At 60.2% G+C, this 21,791-nt stretch overlaps 1 protein-coding gene and 1 long non-coding RNA gene across 2 annotated transcripts in view; one reads left to right on the top strand and one right to left on the bottom strand.

Moving 5' to 3' along the window:
- CDH4 (cadherin 4) overlaps positions 1-21,791 on the bottom strand; it is a 500,399-nt gene that overhangs the window by 292,480 nt on the left and 186,128 nt on the right. The window contains exon 2 of the mRNA XM_038572777.1: positions 19,910-20,038. The gene's annotated coding sequence lies outside the window, so the exon portion shown is untranslated. The remainder of the gene's footprint in view (positions 1-19,909; positions 20,039-21,791) is intronic.
- On the top strand, positions 565-2,944 carry LOC106557721. The gene is made up of 3 exons (XR_005378100.1): positions 565-819; positions 1,393-1,441; positions 2,304-2,944. It is a non-coding gene; the product is annotated as an uncharacterized LOC106557721 (long non-coding RNA).

Genomic DNA, 21,791 nt, shown 5'->3' with positions numbered 1-21,791 from the left:
CCAGCTTCCGATCGCGTTACAGTCCATGGGGGACGGCCGAGCAAATGGGCACAGGCTGAGACCAGGGATTCACCCCCTTGAGGTCTGCGCAAGGTGCCATTGGAGCTTTGCAAGGACAGAACTATCTTTCAGAGAGTGACCGCCCTAAGGCGGTTCTGATCTGGGAACAAGAAGCCAGCGCTGAGACCAGCCTTGTGATCTTAATGCACATTTCAGTGTTCACATTAGAAAGGAGGATTTTTTTTTTTTTTTTTAACGAAGGGTGTTGGGGGTGGAGAGGATGAGGAGAGGCGAAGAGGAGCCACTTTGTGCTCAAGAGTCTGCCTTCTTTATTGTTAAAGCATGGGTTGGAGAATGTGTTTGTTGTTCAACTCAAGAGATCTGATAACGGAGGTATCCGCTGATGGCTGAGAACTGAATGCTATGGAGATGGGGTTTTTTAATTTTAAGTTTGAAAGAGTTTGCGACTCACAGCAGTTGCAAAATTAGGCAGAGTTCCCGAGGATTCCTCCCCCAGGCTCCCCGACGACAATGGCTTACATAACCCAAGTCCGCGATCAAGAGCGGGAACGTGACGTCGGCACGACGCTGGGGCCCCGGGCACAGGCCGCATTTGGATAACGCCATTCCCCACACCCTCGTTTTAGACTCCAGGGTGAACGTGTTCCTTCCCAGGCAGGCGGGAGGGAACGCGGCTCTCGCCCAGCGAGATCCTAACCCCAGCAGCGTAAACAGGGGGTAGCGCATTGAGAAACGAGCTATCGGAGTTTGGCTTGTTTCCTCCCACAGCTGTGATCGACGGCGCTAAGAACGGTGGAGGTGGGTGCTGAGATTCGGACTGACGCACAGTTGCCGGGCTTGGGGAAGCCCCTCGTTCACCCCGAGAGCACACGGTGCCCCATGCCGGCACCAGGAGGGACACACCGCCCGGGAACGCCCCCAGCACCAGCCTCCAGGGAGGGTCCCCCGGCAGGGCCCGGCCCCCCTCGGGGGAGGAAGCGGACGGCACCTTCTCCCCAGCACCACTGAGCTGCACGGGTCCCCGGCCCTTCCTGCTTCCCCACCAGCTTCTCAGAGCTTTGCCCTGGGAGGCAGGGGGCTGCCTTCTGGGAGTGCTGCGTTTGCTGGGGAGAAGAGCTCTCCAGAAACTTTGGTGCGAGTTCCGGAAAACAAGTAGGACCACACAATCCACACGGTAACCGGGGTCCCCTGGCCTGTGCCTTCGCCTGCTTCCCTCTGCCTCCAGGACTCGGCAGCTCCACCAGCTGCGGGGGGTCCTCAGGGGGCTTCCTGGGCTCTTGATAAAGCAGAGGCCCATCCCCGAACTCCCCTGGTCCCTCGGCATTGTAACACCTGCCACCATCGGAAACGAAATGATTCTATACCTTGCAGGATCTGCCGAAGAGTCCATGTGAAAGAAAACTCGTGTGTGTGAGCTCATGTGAGTACACAGTGTGCATCTGTGTGTGAAGGCACATATGTGTGGTGCACGTATGTGTGCACACTGTATGCACATGTCTGTGTGCGTGCATGCACAATGCATTTATGCAGACTAGAGGGCAGTTGCGTGAGTACACCGCATGCACTCCTGCATGCAGGTGTGTGCAGGTGTGTGCATGCATGCATGCACACCAGCATATGAGTGCACCGTGTGTGTGGGCATGGGCGTGTTCCTGTTCACGTGCATGCCTAAACCCTTCCCTGGAGCCGTGGGGATGCTCAGTGGACTCGCTTCGTAACGGGGCTCCGCAGGTACAGACAGACCGAGGGCACCCCTCCCTCTGGTCCAGGGCCCGAAGCGCGGATGCTCGGTGCCTCTGCAGTTGCTCCACGCGCAGACGGCAGGCAGAGCGCCCATCAGCTGTCCTCATGCGCCCAGTCTGCGTCCCAGCTGCGGCGCTGGCTTCTCTGCAGCTTCCCTGAGACCATGCATGGGACACACCTCCCCAGGTGTCCCAGCTCTGGGCCACAGCCGGGAGGGAGGGCTCTTTCTGCCCCGGCCTCCCCTGAAAGGAGAGCCCTGGTCTCCGTGTCCCTGGAGCGGACCTCTGGCCCCTCGGAGCCATCTCTTGAAAATGGTTGAAAGTCCTTCCCCTCCTGCCCCCCAGGGACACGCAGCAGAGGAGGAGGCTGGCTCACCGCCCGACAGCTCCTTGTTTGGGGGCCACACAGTGTCTCCAGTGGAGGAGGCGGGGCAGGCGGGGAGGAGGTCTGGCAGACAAACCTCACAGTGCAAACTGAGAAGCAATTTCTAGATGTTTCCTTAGTTGTCATTCCTCCAATATCCTGGTTTTCTTCTTCAGATGCTGAGAACTTGGGGAAGATGAAGGCCTGCCTGAAGCGAAGCATCGTCCCTGCCCTTGGGAGCACCAGCTCCATTTCCCTGCTGACAACAGAGGTGGCCCTCAGTGGTCACGAGGGGACACGAAGATCCAGGGGACGGCCCGTCACTCCGGCCCAAGCCGGCCCTGCGGACACGGTGCCTGATTCCCGGATGAGTCCTCCGCGCGAGGCTTTCCTGCAGACAGGTCTGTTGCTTCACAGCAATGGGGCTTCTTTACGAGCCGTTCTCAACCCGGGGGCAGTTTGTTCAGCCCACGCCCACCCCAGGGGCCCTGGGCAGTCCATGCCGGGTGACATTTCTGGATGTGACATCGAGTGGGCGAAGCCAGGGACGCTGCATCCCACGATGTGCGGCACAGCCTGCGGCAGAGCCGCTCTGGCTCCGCCGTCCGTCTCTCCCAGGGGGAGACCCCCCGACGCTTTGTGTCTCTGACCCTCCTACTGAACGGTTTCTTCCCGTCACGGCTTCTTACCAAAAATTCCAATTGTGAAACTTTCAGAAATACACGTGTTCTGAGCAGCGGTGATGGGAGGGTCAGAGAAAAGAACAGGAGAACAAGGAACAAGTATCTCATTGCAAATATTTCATATTAAAAAAATGAATCCGATTGATTTCCTGGTGGTTTTTTTTTTTCCCCTATTTCTGAGCCAGGGAGGGGTGCAGAGCATAACGTTTCCCCCTTATTTTTTTCCACGTTTCTTCATGGGCACCCACAAACCAACTGTGACGCAGCTGTGTTTCTCGCCCCTCCTGCCCCCCATAAAAGGGCAGGATTTAGTTAATTTATCAGTGTGTTTCTTTGTTCCGATTCAAGCTCAGTTAGGCGGAGGACATGGCAGAGTGGGTATGAAACAGCTTGGAGAAGGGTTTAAAGCACTGCACACATACGAAGCGTCATCATCCAAACCACGGAAAACAATTTGTCCCAATTGCAATTATGCGGTCTTTGCGCGGCTAAGTCATTACAAAGCCCGCGTCTGTCTGCAGAGCGACCCGCGCCCCCCGGCCCCACGGAGACGGCGTGTCTCAAACCGTGAGCCGAGAGCTCCTTGCTCTTCCTTGGGCAGGTAGGCCTAGTGTCGCCTTTCCTGTGGGAAAACACCAGGCACGCGTCCGCCAGTAGCTCTTGGCTCTTGTCATAAATACCTTTTCCCCAACACCAGCCATTTTCAATATTACTTTTGTAGCAAAGTGAAGTTGGCACGAAGGTTCCGTGGGGGAAGGGACTATGGCTCTTCCCAGTCCTGCGAGCAGCCCACTGCTTGCAGGTGATGGGGGCAGCGCGGGTGCCGGTGACCCAGGGGCCACGCGGATGCTGTCTCTTCCCGGGATGGAAGGCGGACCCTCGCTTGCCGATCCCACCCCAGCCGCCCGTCCTGAAGCCGCCTGGCACCCGGTCTGCGGCCCGCCGCCCGTGGCACCTGCGACATGCCGAGGCGTTTCTAGAGCGGAGTCTGCTGACGATGACAGCTCTCGGCCTGGAGGCAGCCTTCCATCCGTGCCGGGGCGCTCTGCGTCAGGACGGGGACGCGGTGCAGAGGATGGGCTCTAGATGAACCTGGCGGCCTCCGTACTGCCCCGCGTGTCGACCTACCCAGAAATTCACCTGGGGATGCACCAGACTGTGACCCGACAGCGGCTCAAAGGTCCCAGCACAAATGAGGAAACTGAGGCACGGTCCCAGCACAGAGCGGGACCCACACTTCTGAGGGTAGAGAGATGGGCGGAGGAAGGTGGGTGAATGCACGGTGCCAGCCAGCGCAGGGGAGCTGGGTCACGGACACAGGCAGGTGGGCCGAGGGACCATCAGGACACAGCTCAGGCAGGGGCTCGTTACACCGAGTCTCTTCGGGGCACCAGCGGCCAACGGAGGCGGCCAGCCTGACGCAGGCCACGCATCCCAGATGCCAGCACCGCTGCCCAGGCGTGCCCATGAGTCAGCAGTTGCATGGGGGTCGTTTTCTACGTGCCCCCCTAAGGCAGGAGGCTGACAAGGGCTCCAACACCCCTGAGCGGTCAGTACTGGCCAGGGCGCCCTGAGGTGAGGCCTTGTGGGGGAAGCAGGCGCCCTGGCCGTCCCGCAGCGTCCTTGCAAGACGAGCACTGGCACCAGGTGAGGGGCAGCCCTGGGGGCCGGGGGGAGCTGCCCCGCATGCATCCCCACCCAGGGTCCCCACAGCCTGCCGGACTGGAGGAGGAGAAGGAATCAATTAATAAAAGCAAATTACCTTTTACCAAGTTAAATAAAAGCTAATATAAATGAAACACTGTGTGTATGGCAGATTTATACGCGCTATAACCATTCCATTCCTGGATGGAAACGTTTTAATGTGATATTAAAAAAGATCGAATTAAACTTTAATGTGCGCAACATTTGGTGTCAGGAGCGGCGGGGCCCCTCTCTCACGTTTTCACGGAGTTCGCAGACTGTGGTCCCACCTGCATCAACTTTCCGGAGGCGGCGGGGAGGGGTGTTGGTGGGGGGAGCCTGGTCCTGCAGCCCAGCTCGCCTGGCTCCTCCCCCTGCAGCCTGGGAGCACCGCCCCAGGCCTGACCAGCTCCTGCTCCCTCATCACTGGGTGGGAAGACGCCCACTCCCTGCATGGGGGCTCGGGTGGGGCAGGGGTGGCAGCGTGGGCCCCCCTGGTCCAGGGGTGCAGGGAGGGAGGTGAACGGGCAGGCAGGGAGCACACATGCTGAGAAGCAGGATGGCCTCTGCCGGGACGAGACCTAGGCTGGGCAGGAAAGGCCCGGAACTCCTCAGCACCCCCCGCCCCCGCTCCTGGGACTCGGGTCAAATTCACACACAGACTCAAGAAGCCCAACACGCACCCAGAACACGTGGCTTTGCTCCGTCTCGGGGAAAGGATAAAAGCTAAGGGACTGGCCTTAAGCCGGTCGTACCAAGATCTGCGCTCCCCATTCCTAGGAAGGTGAACTCCCAGGATGCTCCAAGGGGCCAGGGTGCTGCTGTGCTCCCGCACGGCAAGGGTCTGGGCCTGGAGTTGCTCTCGGGGAACTGAGTCAGGTCAACCCGGGGAACCTGGCTCAACCGGGTAGAGAGGGGGTCAGGGGCTGAGCTGAGCAACTAGGTACCCCTGGTCTGAGCCCTGGTCCCTCCAAGACCTGGCGGGTTTGCTCTTCTGTGCCTGGGTCTCTCTCTCTGCGATGTGGGGACGGTGCTCGCAGCCAGAGGTCCGCCTGAGACCAGCGAGCGAGTGTGTGTGGCGTGTGTGCCGACACCCGTCTCGGGGATGCGCCTGCCTGACACTCAGCTCGGACGGTGTCGAGGGCACGGGAGTGGGGCCGATGCCTCTCCTGCCTTGTTCCTGCCCCTCCGCCTGTCGCCTCCTCCCCCAGCACATTTCCCAAGAGAGGTGTCTGACCTGGTCATGCTGCCCTGAGTGCCCTCATTTCGGAGGCTGTTTAGCATCACACTGTACGTGGCACCCACGGACACAGATGGGCCCGGCTGTCCTCGTCCCGCAGGAGCCCAGAGTCGGGCGGGATGTGCAGACGTGCGCGGGCTGCCCATGGTGCCGGGGCCAGGGGAACCGCAGGGAGCGGAGGGCCGAGCCTGGCTTTGGTGGATCGGAAGTCCTTCCTCACATCAACGACGGCAAAGGAACCATCCTGTAAACGTGTAAGAGCCACGTCTAATTCCTGACGAGGGCACACGCCCTTCCTGGCCTGAAGGATCCTCCTGCGTCCCCAGCGCGGCGTCTGTTCCACGCTCCCCGCAAGGCCCCGTGGAAGCTGTCCACGGAGTCTCGTCGACCTCCGGCACAGGTGAGCGTGTCCACCGCCCATCTGAACACTTAATTATCCTCTTCATTTTCGTGCCACGGTTTGGGTGATTATAATCCTATTTTCCCAACGAGGCTGAAAGCTCCTTCAAGTTAATGACTTCTAACCCGCACAACGGAGGAGTCCAGAAGCCCCTCCGGGGCCGGGGAGGCCTGGGTGTGCGCTCTGCTTCGCCGCTCAGCTCTGAACCGGGGAAGGTGGCAAACGTCGGCGACCCCTTCACAGGGCTGGGCGGAGGATTAAAGAAGAAAGCGAAGGCTGAACGCTGATCTCGGGGCCTGACCCGTGAGAAGGGCCCGGCCGACCCGCCAACTCCGCAGGGAATCGCGGTGACGGGCGGCATGTGCGCGGTGCCCGTTCTGTGCTGTGCGTCGTCCTGAGCGCTCTGCGTAGACAAGTCTACGTGGACGTGGACAAAGCCATGCGCAGCTGAGGACACGGAGCCCAGAGAGGTAGAGCGACTTCCTGAGGCCACACAGACATCAGGGGTTGGCCACGGGCTCAGGGTCAGGCTCCTAACGCTCACTGGGGCGGATCCCACCGGACCGCCCAGGGGGTCAGGCCCCATCATCACCCCTTTCTGCAGCAGGAGGGGGCGGGGGCAGGGGTCACGTCAGTGTCTCCACTATTTCCACTCGCAAGCCTCCAGCGGAATAACTGAAGAAGATGCTCGGCAGAAGTGTGTGGATGCATCTGTGGGCCGTGTGCACGCTTGTCTTGATGCTCCACAGTATAGAAACTGTGCCCCTGCGCCTTCACGTTGTCAGGGTCTCGAGGGATCTCACAAATGGGCCTGGGTCTCCCAGGGAGGGGCGGCGGGCAGCGCAGCAGGATGGTGTGTCCTCTCAATGGGAGCCGAGAAGCCTTTCGGAGATGCCCTCGTGAAGACCTGCTCGGGGAGCGTGAGAGCAGCTGCGACCGCCCTGCACCCGCCCCTTGGTCACAAAGGCTCTTGCCAAGAATGACCAACAGGCCTCCCTGCGGTTGCCCATCTCCCAGCACCAGCCACTGGACCATTATCCCGGGGAATGGAATCAAAGCCCCGGAGGCGAGAAACAGTGGCGATCGCTTAGAGACATCGGCTCTGTGTCCAGAATGGAAGCATCGCGTTTTCCAAAGAGTCACCAAGTGTTGATAAGAGTGAGCTGAAGTCACCTTTCAAAGACAGAGGAGCATGCCAACCTATGACAGTGCCGAATGTCACTAAACACGAAGCCCTTTCCACTAAGGAAAGTGAAAGAAGGTCCAAGAGCCCAGAATCTTGCGGTGGTGCCTCCAGTGCAACAGGACACCTTCACCGGTTAAGTCACATGACGGGTGATGCTCACACTCAGCTTCTAGAAAGTCCAGCAAGAGGTGGCATCATCCCAATGATGGAGTCCCAGGAGCTTGCATCATATGAGCGGATGGATGGATGGATGAATGGATGGCCCCATGATAGTGAGTGAATGAATGATGGATGGATGGATGGATGGATGGATGGATGGATAGGTAGAGGAGTGGATGGACGGACGGATGGATGGATACATAAGTAGACAGGTGGACGGATGGATAGATGGACAGGTGGATGGATGGATGGATGGATGGGTGGGTGGATAAGTAGAGAAGCGGATGGATGTAGCCCCACCATTTTAGGGAATCTAGTTCTGTCCAGATTCCAGTCTGTCCTTCAAGAGTACTCTTCCTATTCGGGAGGTGGGGGGCAGAGTTAGCATAGGCTGTGGTTAGGGACCCTCCCCTGCACCTTGGGTTGCTCTTAAAATGGGAACAACAGCAGCCCTCCAGGCTGGCTGTGGAGGCCACACGGGCTTCCTGGGTTTGGGAACTAGGGATAGTCAATACAGGGATGATGGTGGCATGAGTACCTGCCCAGTGCCTGGGACACATGAGGGAGGGAGGGCTAGACCCCTGCAGTAACAATCATTACTTTCTTTGTTTTTTAAGATTTTATTTACTTATTCATGAGAGACGGGGGTCGGGGGGCGGGCAGAGACACGGGCAGAGGGAGAAGCAGGCTCCATGCAGGGAGCCCGATGTGGGACTCGATCCCGGGACTCCAGGATCACGCCTTGGGCTGAAGGCGGCATTAAACCGCTGAGCTACCCAGGGATCCCCACAATCATTACTTCTTAAAAGTTCTTTTGGAACCCAAGGGCTGTATCTGATGAGTAAAAGGACATGGTCCCTGAGAGTGAACAGGTGACGCACGCCACACCCTCCTGGTGACCGGGGGTCCCGACCACGGGAAGTCCCCCTGAAGCTGTGCAGCCACACCTGTGCATTTAGGGAGAAGAGACCTTGAAAGGCACACAGGATTTGGACTCCATGTGCAGATACCTGAAGCGACAGCGGGTGAAACGGGAGCGGCCTGCGGGCTCTGAGGGGGGATCCCGGGCTGGCAGCGAGCGGGCTGCTTGGGATGAAACACGGGGTGAGGGGAGTAAGAGGGAACCCAATTCCGGCGGTCCCGTTCCCAGCACTCTGGCGTCATTACCCGCTCGTTCAATTCCTTCCACAATCCTGTGAGGGTGGCACGGGCGTCACCCTCCCCCTGTAGCCCGAGGGGCTTAGCCACTCAACAAGCTCCGGGGTCAGGAGTGGCCGAGGAGCAAGTCACACTGGGGGCTCCTAGGCGGCCCCAGGGCTGTGGGCCGGCGCCCCTGGAAGGCCATTTGCAGGGCTCCACTGAGGCGGGGCACACACCTGGGCCAGGCCCCGGGAATGCCCGAGCCCGGGAGTCCCCACAGCCCTGTCTCCTGATCCTGGACATCTCCCCAGCGCTGTCAGCCGGCGATGGGTCAACAATCCTGGTCTCCGTCTGCAGAGGAAAAGCAAATGCACGATGGACCCGCTGGGCTGCACATGACACCGCGGACGGACTCCAAGCCTCTTGCCCCACTCAAGGTTCGAGCCACAAGAGACTGTGTGTACCTCACATTCAGAGTCCGGCAAACTAGTCAAAAAGGTTGAGTTTGGGAATTTGGCCACCCTTCGGGATAGTGGGATCAGAGCTCGGGGTGACCTGACCTGGGTGCTGGCTACACTGGGGTCTTGTCTGTGAACAGTCACCCGGCTGGGTGCTGTCACCTGTGCATCTTCGGGGTGGTATATCCCAATAAAGGGAGGAAGGCCTGAGTTATAAAAACAGGAGTGGTTGTAGGTTTTGAAAGGAGCCCTGCCTGGTGTCCTGACCAGGACGAGGTGCTCTGGACGGGGAGGCAGGCACGCTGAAGGCAAGTTTCTGCAAAGGAGCTGGGCGTGAGCGCCGACCTCACTCTTCCTGACCTGGGAACAGTGCGCGGTTATTTGTGGTGACCTCTCTTGGCAAGACGGTGGCCTGACATTTCCTCCCAAGCCAGCACGGGCTCTGTGCTGTTACCACCAGCCGGGCTCTCCACCAGCTGACACTGTGCTTTGAAACAGCCCAGCTGCCGAGCCGTCTGCTGGATGAGCTTGTGAACTATGTTCCGTGGTGCTGTGGCTCGTATCCGGGGTGGCGAGAGCACAGATCCTGCCTCCCGCGTGTGATGCAGCTCAGGCACCGTGCCTTGGTTTCCCCTTCTGTAAATCAGAAGGTGTTATCGTATCGACCTCAAGGTTATAGTTTCGAGGGGTCCAAGAGATGAGGGATGGGACGGTCACATAGTGTCCGATGCAGGTTCCATAAATGACAGTCGTCCTGGGGAGCAACTGCAGGGCAGGGCAGGGCAGGGGAGGGGCTGAACAGGCCACTCCATTAGGGCGGGATGTGCAGGTCTGTGGGTCTGTCCCTGCCGGACTGAGGCCCCAGGGCTGTGGGAAGAGGGGGCCCGTGTCCACTCTCCAGCCCGTGGCCCAGAGGCTGGCTGCCAGAGTGGGGGCCCCCATTCCTCCCGACACCAGTGCATGGTCCCATGATGGGGAGCATCCGAGCAAGGGGGCGGCTTGCAGATGGAGGGTCAGGGCCTGGCTGACAGGCACAGGGGCTCTGGGGCTTGCCCGGGAGCAGGTGCAGGGGAGGCAGTCTGTGTGAAAACTGGACCAGCCCCAGGGAGAGGGAGGAGAGGGGGGAGGCACTGAGATGAGCCTTCTGAGAAGACAAAAAAAGTCAGATGCAGTTGTTTTGTCTTTGCCTGTAACCGTGCACAGTGCTCTCCGCTCCTGGCTGTAGTTAAGAGAGGGATCGTGCCCTACGGTGGGCGGACTGCACTGGGGCACGGAAGCCGGGCACTCGCCGCGCATTTGCTCCTCGAATTTCCACGCAGGGTGACAGTCCCTGTGACGGAGCCCATGGCTCAATCACGTCGTCAAGAGGGACTCCGGACAGGGAGCCAGGAAACCCCGTTCCCGTCTAATAGCGGGGTACAAGCCGAGGGGGATGGGGCGCTGGGCCACCTGAGGTTTTAAACCTTCCTGTGGGCTGCCGGATGTAAAAGTAAGAAAATTCCACATTGAACAAAAGCTCTCTCATCTCAACACACGATTCTGAACCTGTGCTGCGCCGTGGAGGGAGGCGCAGGGACGACGGCACCTGGTCTCCAGGTGAAGGGTCGCCCGGGCTGTGAACCAGCCCCTCGCCCCGGGCTCGAGGCCAGCTGTCTGGAGGCCTCCGTGAGGCCAGCCCTTCCTGATGTCCTCTTTACGACCCCCTAAATCCTCTGGACCACGATTCCAGAGCTGCTCTTGAGATGATGAATATTTGAGCCAAGCTTCCATCTGTGTTTTCCGAGGCTAAATCAACCTGCCGCTCCTAACGCGGCTCCCCTGCTGAGGACCGTGTCGATACATCACCAGCCAACTCCAGGCCCCGTGAAGACGCGGCCTCAGTAAAAATCTGGTCACTCAGTTAATGCCCTTGCCCCTGCTCGGATGGAGGCGGGTGGAGCCGGGGGGCAGAGGGGTGAGCGGGGTGGGGCAGCCGTCCTCACAGACGCCCACCAGTGCTGCCCCCCGGCCGCAGACCAGCTCCCAGGCTCTGCCTCCTGCCTGGAGGAAGCCGCACGGAGGGAAGATTCGTGCAGGGGGCCGCACGGCAGTTGCTGTGATTCAAGTGACACATGAGGGAGGCACGGAGGCTGACCTGAGATTCAGCTATATGTGCGGGGAAGGGAACTATAATCACCTGTGGCTTCCTGGAGGAGGTGGCTATTGAGGTTGGCTTTAAGGGGAGATGTGAGTGACAGGCGCCAGGGGCCAGGAAGGCAGGAGGGGGGACAGCAGGGTGCAGGGGGTACCGGGGCCAGGAAGGAGGGGGTTGTGGGATGGGGAAGGGGAAGGGGATGGGGATGGGGAAGGAGATGGGGAAGGAGATGAGGAAGGAGATGGGGATGGGGAAGGGGATGGGGAAGGGGAAGAGGATGGGGAAGGGGAATGGGTTGGGGAAGGGGATGGGGAAGGGGATGGGGAAGGGGAAGGGGAAGGAGATGGGGATGGGGAAGGAGATGGGGAAGGGGAAGGAGATGGGGAAGGAGATGGGGATGGGGAAGGAGATGGGGAAGGAGATGGGGAAGGAGATGGGGAAGGAGAAGGGGATGGGGAAGGAGATGGGGAAGGAGATGGGGAAGGGGATGGGGAAGGGGAAGGGGAAGGGGATGGGGATGGGGAAGGAGATGGGGATGGGGATGGGGAAGGAGATGGGGATGGGGATGGGGATGGGGAAGGAGATGGGGATGCGGATGGTGAAGGAGATGGGGAAGGGGATGGGGATGGGGAAGGAGATGGGGAAGGAGATGGGGATGGGGAAGGAGATGGGGAAGGAGATGGGGAAGGAGATGGGGAAGGAGATGGGGATGGGGAAGGGGAAGGGGAAGGGGATGGGGAAGGAGATGGGGAAGGAGATGGGGAAGGGGATGGGGAAGGGGAAGGGGAAGGGGATGGGGATGGGGATGGGGAAGGAGATGGGGATGGGGATGGGGAAGGAGATGGGGATGGGGATGGGGATGGGGAAGGAGATGGGGATGCGGATGGCGAAGGAGATGGGGAAGGGGATGGGGATGGGGAAGGAGATGGGGATGCGGATGGGGATGGGGATGGGGAAGGAGATGGGGAAGGAGATGGGGAAGGAGATGAGGAAGGGGAAGGATATGGGGATGGGGAAGGGGAAGGTGAAGGAGATGGGGATGGGGAAGGGGAAGGAGATGGGGAAGGGGAATGGGTTGGGGAAGGGGATGGGGAAGGGGAAGGGGAAGGAGATGGGGAAGGAGATGGGGATGGGGAAGGGGAAGAGGATGAGGAAGGGGAAAGAGATGGGGAAGGAGATGGGGAAGGGGAAGGGGATGTGGAAGGAGATGGGGAAGGGGAAGGGGATGTGGAAGGAGATGGGGAAGGGGAAGGGGATGGGGGAAGGGGAAGAGGATGGGGAAGGGGAAGGAGATGGGGAAGGAGATGGGGAAGGAGATGGGGAAGGAGATGGGGAAGGGATGGGGAAGGGGAAGGGCCGGGCCCCGCCCCCCACCGCAGCGTCACATCTCGCACTTCAGAGGTAAGGACATCATGTTACCCTTCCCAGATGCTGATAGCGAGATTTTCACACGCAGCTGGTATCTCAGGATGTTAACGGAGCGAGCGTCATATTTTAGGGGTAAGAAAGGAGGGAGAGAGAGAGAGAGGGGGCGGGGGGATTTTTCCATATGGTGAAGGTTCTCATTAAAATCAATTGTAAACTGCGCTAATGGCTGGGTTAACATCATTTGGAAATCATTGTAAATATCAGCTGCATCTATATTCAGCGTTTGAAATTTCCTTATTGAAGCCTGTATAGCTTTGTGTGTGTTTTTCAGTGGAGTGTTATTCATTTAAAGTTGTTTGAAAATCTGATCAGAAAGATCTTCAACCCAGAAATTTAGTGATTTGGAATCTGCCGGCGTCTATACTCTCGGGTGCTTCTTTTGAGGGGTGTTTAGCAGAAGGACATCTCCGGGCGCGGGGTGCTTGGCGTGCAGGGTGTGCTCCTGGATGGGCCGCGGCCGTGCGTTCCGCGGGGCCCCGATCGCCCCTGGGGGACTGTGAGTGAAGGCACGAGGCCTGGTTCAGGGGGTTGGCACGGACGTGGGGCGTCACTGCCGTCCAAGGCGGGCGACGGTGCACGTTTATTATCTGAATGCGCTGGACTGCCAGGTGGGCCGGTGACTTCCCCTCGCAGGGACGGGGGGCGTCCTGCTGCCTGGTGCGGGGGCGCAGGGGGTGGCCGGCCCCATCTCCGCCATGGGATTGGATATCTGTCGTGGTCACTGGACCGTCCGGGGGATTACGAACCACAGTGTGCGCAACGTGTGTGCTCGGGAGGGCGAGGCGGGAGGCACCGGCAGGTGTCAGCGACTGAGCTGGAAGTTTCCGCCTCCAGGGTTATTGTGGAGCTGGGCTGCGGCTGGCGGGTGGGCAGGTGCTGGAATCGCCTCGGGGTGCAGAGACCCCATACCCAGCCCGGGTCTACACCACACGCTGCCGTTTTCCGAGGCAGAGCCTACAAATCCACATCCGGGGACCCAGCCTACAGGACACCTCACCCTTCCTTCTGTTCCTCCGCTACCCTCTACTTCCATGCCTTGACTGTGAAGCCCTCCAACACGCTAGCTGTGCAACTCAATTTTATTTTTCCCCCCCTCACGGATATACTGCAGGGTAAGTACCTGCAAAATTTCCCCATTCCTGATAGGATGCCTACGGAGAGTGAGTTCTCTTCTTCTGCCCTTGAGAGCTGCCACGCGGGCGCGCTGGGAAGCTGCACGTTCACCAAGGCACCCTTCGTCTGCATTGAAATAGACTCGTTCCCTCGTGTGTTTGCATCGGAAAAAAAAAAAAAAAAGTCTCGTTTCCGCCGACCCTGGGTTTGTCATCAGGCCCCGCGGTCCCCGAGCGATGGCACAGTCCTAATCAGGGCCTGGCTCGGCGCCGCACCCGGGTAGCTGGGTGTCCGAGGCTGTCGCCGATCTACGATCGTCAGATCTCTGCTGTCGCACGTCCCCTCGGTGGCAGCTGGGCTGTGCGTGCGTGCATGAGTGAGTGTGTGAACTCCGAAGACCCGGTGGGTGGGTTTTTTCCGCCAGGCCTGCCACAGAGATTCTCAAACACAGGGAGAAACGAGCCCCGATCGTTTAAATTGACCATCCTCTGCCCCAGCCGCCGCCTGCTTGCGCTGTGAATAATCAGCTTCCTGTCGTCTCCGGCCCGGCGGAGCGGCAGGTTAAGTGGCTGAGGCTACGGGAACATACATCACGACGCCCGCCTCCCCGCGTGACCCAGTTCCGCAAGGGCGGGGAGCGGAGGCCCCTAGTAGGTCATCAGAAGGAGATGCAGAGGGTGAGGGGGGCCGAAAAGCATTTTAGGAGCAATCACTTTAGAGAACGCTCCGGTGTCGGCTTTGGAAGATTAACTGAACGCCGGAGCCGCGTCTTCAAGACGCAGTGGCTCCTTAATCAGCAGTAACTACTGTGCCACCCGTCCTCAGCCACCCGCCAGCGCGAGGCCCGTCGGACCAGCTTCCAACAGGTGAGGGCGGGCCTCCGGTTTCCCCTTGTTGTCGTCGACCTTGGCAACTTGAGGGCCGCGCTCGCACGCGTGCAGGGCGCGCCGCCGGTGTTGAGCGTCCGCCACTTGCTTTCCTTCGCGTGGAAGCTCGTCTCTGAGGCCGAGCGAGCCCTGCCCGCACCGACGGCACCTCTTCTTCAAACTTCCTCCCGAGAAGCACGGAGCTTGGTGGAGGAGCCGCCAGGCCCGGCCCCGCGGGCGCCTTCCCCTTGGTCTCACACGCTCGCTCGCTGAAACCCTTCGCCTCCATTTGGATTCCTGGCTTCAAATAAGAACTAAAAATAAACCAAATCTACTTACAAAATAGATGTTGAGTGAGCTAATTTAACACCGCATTATCTGAAGACGGTTATTATAATCAAGATGGCTCTGCGTTGTTCTACAATCTCCTAATTAGATGTGGTCCCAAAAGCTATTCTGGCTTTTAGAAAAATTACCTTTGGAGAAAATGCCTGTATTTATAAATGTCTGTGTATGTGTGTGTACATATATTTATTTTTAGTTGTTGCATCTGACTTAAGAAACTATATTCTACTGAAAAACTCACACAACATGTTGCGAACTCACCCGGCCAAACGAGAAAAGCCAACGCCCTGAAAGCGGGGTGCGGGTCACTAAAGCCGCAGTGTGGGGGAACCGGGTGGTGGCGGGCCACCGAGTCGGGCCGTGGCCTTGCGTCCGCGTGGCTGGGCCTCGTCGCTCTCTGGGTGACCCGAAGGCCCCGGGACGCACAGCTGCCCTGCAGCAGGTCCCCCCACTGAGAAGAGCAGCTCCCCGCGGGCTGAGGGGCTGGCGGACGGGCATCCTCACCTGGACCCCCCGGGGCCTTCTGCAGACCACAGGCCTGGCCACATGCGAGGCTGCCCTCCCTGCCCCAAACCTGTGGGCGAGCGCACGTGCTCGGGCCGCAAGGCACACAAATACCGAATTACTTCTTCAATACACTTGCCTCCCGGATGGCGGACGGGATCCCAGAGCCGCTACCCTGTGTGCGGGGACAACGCACCCCCGGCGAGCCGGGGGGACCGACTTAGAGCCTCCCTGCCCCAGGCAGCCCGGTAACAGTCCCGACGGCGGCCCTGGCCTTGGCCCTGGCCCTGCCCCGCCCCTGCCCTTACCCCTGCCCTGCTCCTGCCCCTGCCCCTGCCCCTGGCACTGCCCTGCCCTTGGCCCTGCTCCTGCCCCTGGCCCTGCCCCTGCCTCTGCCCTGCCCCTGGCCCTGCCCTGCCCCTGGCCCTACCCCTGCTCCTGCCACTGCCCCTGGCCCTGCTCCTGCCCCTGTCCTGCTCCTGCCCCTGCCCCTGCCCTGCTCCTGCCCCTGCCCTGCCCCTGCTCCTGGCCCTGCCCCTGCCCTTGCCCCTGCCGTGCCCCTGGCCCTGGCCCTGCCCCTGATCTTGCCCTTGCCCCTGCCCTGCCCCTGCCCTGCCCCTGGCCCTGCCCTGCCCCTGATCTTGCCCTTGCCCCTGCCCTGCCCCTGCCCTGCCCCTGGCCCTGCCCTGCTCCTGCCCTGCTCCTGCCCCTGCCCTGCCCCTGGCCTTGCCCCTGCCCTGGCCCTAGCCCTGGCCCTGGCCCTGGCCCTGCCCTCCCCCTGCCCCTGGCCCTGCCCAGCCCTGGCTGCCTTCCCCTCGCATTTCACCCCCACCTGCGGCAGCCGCTGGCACGCCCCGCACACCTCACATCCCAGGCCTTCCTTCCAAGCCGTGAATGAAAGCAGAAGTGGAATCAAAAACAATTTCTGCAAGAAAAATAGCCTCAAGCCCTGTATCTTCAGCCAAATGTTCAACAGTGAAGGCGGGGGTGCTGAGCTGTGCCTGGAAGAGGAACACCTTCCCCGCGCGCGGTGCTTCGTACGCCCACTTTGTGGTTTCGTCTTTTCTTCCCCCCATCAAACCAGACACTTCTTCTAAGTCAAGCCCTCGGGGTGGAGCCGGGAAAGCGATGAGCAGGTGTGTGGGGACGAGGGGGGCGTGCGCCTCCTTCCCCCGGACTCGGGGCCCAGATCGAGGTGAACGTCGCCACGCAGAGCTGCCGGGAAAGAATCGCTGTGACCGTGTTTCTGGCACCAATTAGGTCATCGGTCAGACTGGCACGTGGCAAGAATGCGGCAGGCACGCAGGGAGGCCAGGTACCGGGCGGGGGCCTGGGGCCTGGGGTTTGGCCCCATGAGTGTTCGCGGCGGGGAGGCCCCACGGCCCGACCCCTGCTGAGTGGACAGCATGGCCGAGGACGCGGCGCTGCTGCAGGGGCGGCTCCAGGCGGCTTTGTCGGCGACGCGCTGTAGGCCTGGCCGCTGCCCGGCTCCTCGGGGCTCTGTCCCCATCTACAAGGGGGGCGTAAGCACCCCGCGGACCTCACAGGCTCGAGAATGACATGGCGCATCCCCTTTGCACACCATCTGTTTCAACTGTCGCGTTAATATGCCTTAAATTAACGTTCCTGTGGTGTTAACGTTAATTCTTTTGACGTTCTGGTCACTGGTGACGTCAGGGTCTCTCAACCTTGGCCCCGGTGACGCCTGGGGCAGGACGCATCTGCGTTGGGGGCCATCCCATGCGACGTCTAGCCGCGCCCCTGACTGTCCCCTGCAGACGCCAGTGGATGCCTCACCCCGGGGCGTGGCGACAACCAAAATGCCTCCAGACACTGCCCAACACCTCCTGGGCGCGGGCCACCCCGGCCGGGAGCCCCTGAGCTACGGGTGCTGCCAAACAGCCCGGGGGCGGAAGTCCTCCCGCGGACTCACCGATGCTGAGCCTCATTTCAGCAGCAAACACGTCTCTAGAGGTGAAGCTGGAAACACGGCTCTACAACTGGATTCCGAAAGGCCGACCTGGCCTCCTGAACCCCAGACCGAGCCGGGCTCGGGACGAATGAAGGCCTGGGTGTCCCAGGAGGGTCACGTGTCCTGGCCCCACCGGTGTCCAGCCACGGAGTGACCCCACGGAGCAGTGGGCGTTCTGCAGCGCCGCGTGCGGGGCGCCGCCTGGGGCATCGAATGCCGAGCCCGGGGACTCGAGAGCCCTGAGGACACCTGTCAGTAGTGAGGTCCCCGTCCCAGAGGCGGCGGTGCCCTGATCCGAAGGAGGACAAAAGGAGCGGCCCTCGCTGCGGCCACACTGAGCCAGAGGACCCGGCCCGGAGCGGAGCAGCGAGCAAGGAAGGGGCACGTCCAGGGAAAGTCTCTCGCCAAAGACACACAGTTCCGTGTGGGACTAAGTGGCCCTCCTCACAGCGAACGGGGAGCGCCTGCGCATTTTACCCACAGACTCACCTGCCGGGCTGGGCACCATGAGGCCGATGACACGGAAGGTCGGCCAATTCGCTCACAACGTGGTTACTTCCACCCCTGGATCGGCATCCTCTGGCCAGAGGCGGGCCTGGGACTCAAGGGGACTCTGACCTGCGTCCTCACATGGCCTGTGACCCAAGTCCTCCTGCAGACGCCGGAGTCAGGGCGAGGCCGGCTCCCCCCGCCCGACCCAGAACCTGCAGAACACGCCCCCCTTCACGCTCCCTCGAACCCACAAAGACAACCCGGCTGCGTTTCCAAAGGAGGGTTTGGGTTCCCTTTTAGGGAAACCAGTCTTTATCTTGTGACCTTTTCCCCTATTTCCTTGGTCGTTTTAAAAGACAGTCCCTCACGTTCACAATCGGGTGTGTGCACCGGGGCCGCCTCGACACGCTCCGAGACCGCGCAGAGCGATGCCCTCCCCCCGGGCCGCGGCGAGCCGCTGCTTCTCCCCAGAGGGCCTCCGCCCCACGGCGCGCCCCGTTTCCTGACCCGGTTCCTCCACGCAGAGCGAACACCCCGGGGGTCTGGCTGCCCGGGCTCATGCAACACGACTGCCCCGTCCTCCCCCGCGCTCCCCGGGGCACGTACCGCCCACGCTGTTCCCGGCTGCCTTCTCCCTGGGTCCCGCCCGGCCACTGAGAATTTTCCCGAGGCCAAATCATCTGCGGCCTAGAGGAAGTCCGTGAGTTTAACTTCAACGTCACCCCACTGTCTTAGTAAGTAAATTGGCCAAACAACCACACAGAACCTTCCGGGTGTTTTGTCTCAGCACATTGGGACTGTCGTCCGCTAGGACCCGCCGGTACGGACGGGGGTATTGCTGGTCTCCTGACCACAGTAGCTGCCACCAGGGACGACACAGGAGGAGGACGGCTTCTCTCTCCTGATGTCCCACTTCCCTCCACTCCCCGGACACCGGGAAGCTCACGCCAAGGGGGAGGGGCTCCCTGTAGCGCTCGGGGAGCCCCCCCAGCAGGCGGGCCGGGCGCGCTCAGGCAGGGACGACCATCACCCTGGCTCCCGGCATCCCTTGGTTTCCTGAGCTCCCCCCACGTCCGACCCCACGCGACACGAGGTGGGAGTGTACGAACACACGGCACGGCCGGCCTGGGAGAGCTCACGGCTCGGCGTTGCTGTTCTCTTTGTGGAAGAGCAGCACGGGTACGGTTCCAGATGAGCTCAGGGGAGGGACAGGTCCGCCACTCAGGGCCGGGGCAGGACTTCCCTGCACAGCTCAGGTCAGCCACTGCATCTCCTGACCACGCCAATGTACGTGTACCTAACGCTGCCTCCCAGTGAGCAGGACAGACCATTAGCGACTTATTGTTAATTTTTTTAAAAAAACCTGAAAACACCTCTGAACTAGTTGCCACAAACCAAAAGAACCACCTTAGCCTCAAAAGAGCCAACCTGCGGACACTCCGGAGAAGCAGGAAACGGACTCCCGGCAAGTGTCCGTGCTCTCAGGTCACCGCAACAAGATGGACAGACCGACCACCACCAGGCTGCTAGGCCTGAAGCTCACGCGGGAATCCTGCGCTCTGCATCACCTGGGCCTTGCGGATCGCATCCCCGTGGAGTCTAACCACCTTCTTCCTTTTTAAGATTTATGTATTTGAGAGAGAGAGAGAGCACATGAGTGCAGGGTGCAGGGGGAGAGGGGGAGAGAATCCCAAGCAGACTCTCCTCTGAGCGCCGAGCCCGACGTGGGGCTCGATCCCACGACCCTGAGATCACGACCTGAGTGGAAACCAAGAGCCAGAGGCTCAACCGCCCGAGCCACCCAGGCGCCCCCGAGGTTAACTGTTTTCTATGCTGGTTTCTCAAATTAGAGAGAAATTGGTTCGCTGCTTGGCCACCTCATCTCCGCCCCTTCCTCACGTGCACGTTAGCGGCGCATCACAGACCCCGAGGTGTGACCAGTGTCGCTCGCACGCAGCTGGAGCGGCGGATGCGCTCACCAATCCTCCCAGCTCACACGGGCCCTCTGCTCAGCACCCCGGGGAAACCAGGGGAGCGGAGACACGTTCTCGCAGGCAGGCGGGTGTGTCACGGGCATGCGCGTCCAGCTCGGCGGCGGGATCACTTACCTAGGAAGAAGAGAACAGAGAAGCTTCATTAGTGGGGTCTAGCTGCGTTCCCCTCTGGCTCCCTAACGATGGTGGTGACAGCGACAGGTGGACTCTGGTTATCCCCACAAGTACCCTGGAACCCCGTTAGTCCACACGGCGCGGCACGCTTTCTGGAACACGCTCCTCCACCCACTACTGAGCCCCTCCCGAGTCGGGCAACCAGAGTGGCGTCTCCAGGTCGTGGAGACAGGTGCCCTCAGAAGTAGTGGGGTCAGCAGGCTGAAGGAGGCTCCTGACATCTGGACCACGGCTCTTCCCGACTGCACCGCTTGCCTAATAAAATCATTCTTGAGTCTCAACGCCCTGAACAGGGAGCCAGGTAAGTAGCAATAACCAGGGGCATTTCCTAGGGGCCACACTCTGTTTCTCTCAGTTTCCCTGGGTCCTCCTCCTCCATCCAGCTGCATCAGCTCTTCTGCAGAGAGGCCAAACAGTATCCAAATTACGCTCAGCTGCTCACGGGAAGGATGGAGTTATTTATTTATTTATTTATTTATTTATTTATTTATTTATTTATTTTTTGGGGGAAGGAGTCATTGACCCTGAAACTTTGGAGCTTTAGCATCCAATACGGAGAAGCAGCTCGAGTGAGGATGCTGGAACGTGGTGCCGCCTCCCCACTCGGGCTTTCCTCTTGCTCCAAGCGTGACCAGGTATGACCAGTCTAGGGCTCTACAAAAAATGGAGATCATCTGCTATCTACGGGAGAAGAAAGTTCTTTCTTCCCTGAGTTCATTAGTTTCCTGGAGAGACACGCTCGGTGGATTGCTGCAGAGCGGTAACCGTTCCAGATCTTCAAACATAATGAGTTTGCATTTCCTGACTCTGTGGCAAGAGGGATCATAGGAACACCTGCCTGTGCCCACGAGGAGCCTGAAACTCCCAGTGAGCCTCCTGCACCCAGGCTCTCTGGGGATCCCGGGTCACGGGGCCGAAGGACAGGCGCTCGACTGGCCAACAGACTCAACACAGCTCACAGAGACGAACCACGAAAATTTGTAGGAACTGCTCCCACTCACCCTATGGCGACCCATCCAGCGGTCACCCCTGGCGACCAGGGTCACATCTCATCACAACACCTGCCCACGGCAGGCGGCTGCAGGAGCTCCCGCCATCTGGGCCTCCGAACACCTCCAGGGGCAAGAACACAAATACAGCTGCAGCCACTGGTCTCCTCTCATTCTAACTTTCTCTCCTTCACAAGCTCACACAGGCCGCACATCCCTTGGGGGTGAGCTGGGTCGTGGTCTGAGGCGGCACCTGATGCTCGGGCGGGGCGGGCCCTGACCCTGTCAGGCAGCGTGTGTGCACTGCCCTCGGCTCGGACAATGTGCGGTTTTCACAAGCGAGTCCTGAGTGTGAGCTCACTCCCAAGGCAGCATCTTAATGCACTTCGTGCCTCCAAAGGCAAGTGTGAGTAACAACTCTGTAATCTGTGGCCGCTGAGCTGGGGCTTCCTGTGCCCTCCTTTCTTCGTCACTGCTGGAGATGCTATTAAAAATTTCATTTCCATTTCCCAGTGCAGCCCGTGCTGTCTTCATTACCTGACAAACCCGGCGGTAATATAGATGAACGACTGACCGCTCCCCCCATGCTGAGGCCAGAGGAGGCCGTGCACAGCCGGGCGACCCCACATCCGAGGAGGACACCCCGGTGGCTCCCAACAGGAAAGCGGTGGTCCTCACACTGAGGGCCATTGTCACGGCAACAA

Source organism: Canis lupus, chromosome 24 (genome assembly GCF_011100685.1).
Source record: "Canis lupus familiaris isolate Mischka breed German Shepherd chromosome 24, alternate assembly UU_Cfam_GSD_1.0, whole genome shotgun sequence".
Taxonomy (NCBI): domain Eukaryota; kingdom Metazoa; phylum Chordata; class Mammalia; order Carnivora; family Canidae; genus Canis; species Canis lupus.
The sequence above is the reverse complement of the archived record's forward strand: the minus strand, read 5'-3'. Positions and strand labels throughout refer to the sequence as shown.